This window comes from Fulmarus glacialis, unplaced genomic scaffold (genome assembly GCF_000690835.1).
Source record: "Fulmarus glacialis isolate BGI_N327 unplaced genomic scaffold, ASM69083v1 scaffold37892, whole genome shotgun sequence".
In the NCBI taxonomy this organism is placed as follows: domain Eukaryota; kingdom Metazoa; phylum Chordata; class Aves; order Procellariiformes; family Procellariidae; genus Fulmarus; species Fulmarus glacialis.
In genome coordinates this window covers 13,302-13,575 of record NW_009199136.1, presented here as the reverse complement: position 1 = coordinate 13,575, position 274 = coordinate 13,302, and positions in this window count along the sequence as shown.

The window sequence follows — 274 nt, the reverse complement described above, 5'->3', positions numbered from 1 at the left end:
GCTGCAAAGTACAAACATAAAGGAAAAGCAAACCCCCAAACAAATAAGCCCACCCCCAAACAAATAAGCCCACCCCCAAACAAACAAACAAAAAAAGCACAACGCCAAAAGAAAAACGAACTAGACCGCACTACCCACACGCAAAAACACGGTGCCCAGCCCAAGCACTTCACCCTCCCGCCCTCAGCCCAAGATGGAGGCGGCACCTCTGCCACGGGGCCGTGCCGATTGGCTGGGCACTGCCGCCGCGCTCCCGCCAATCACACTTAAGCCC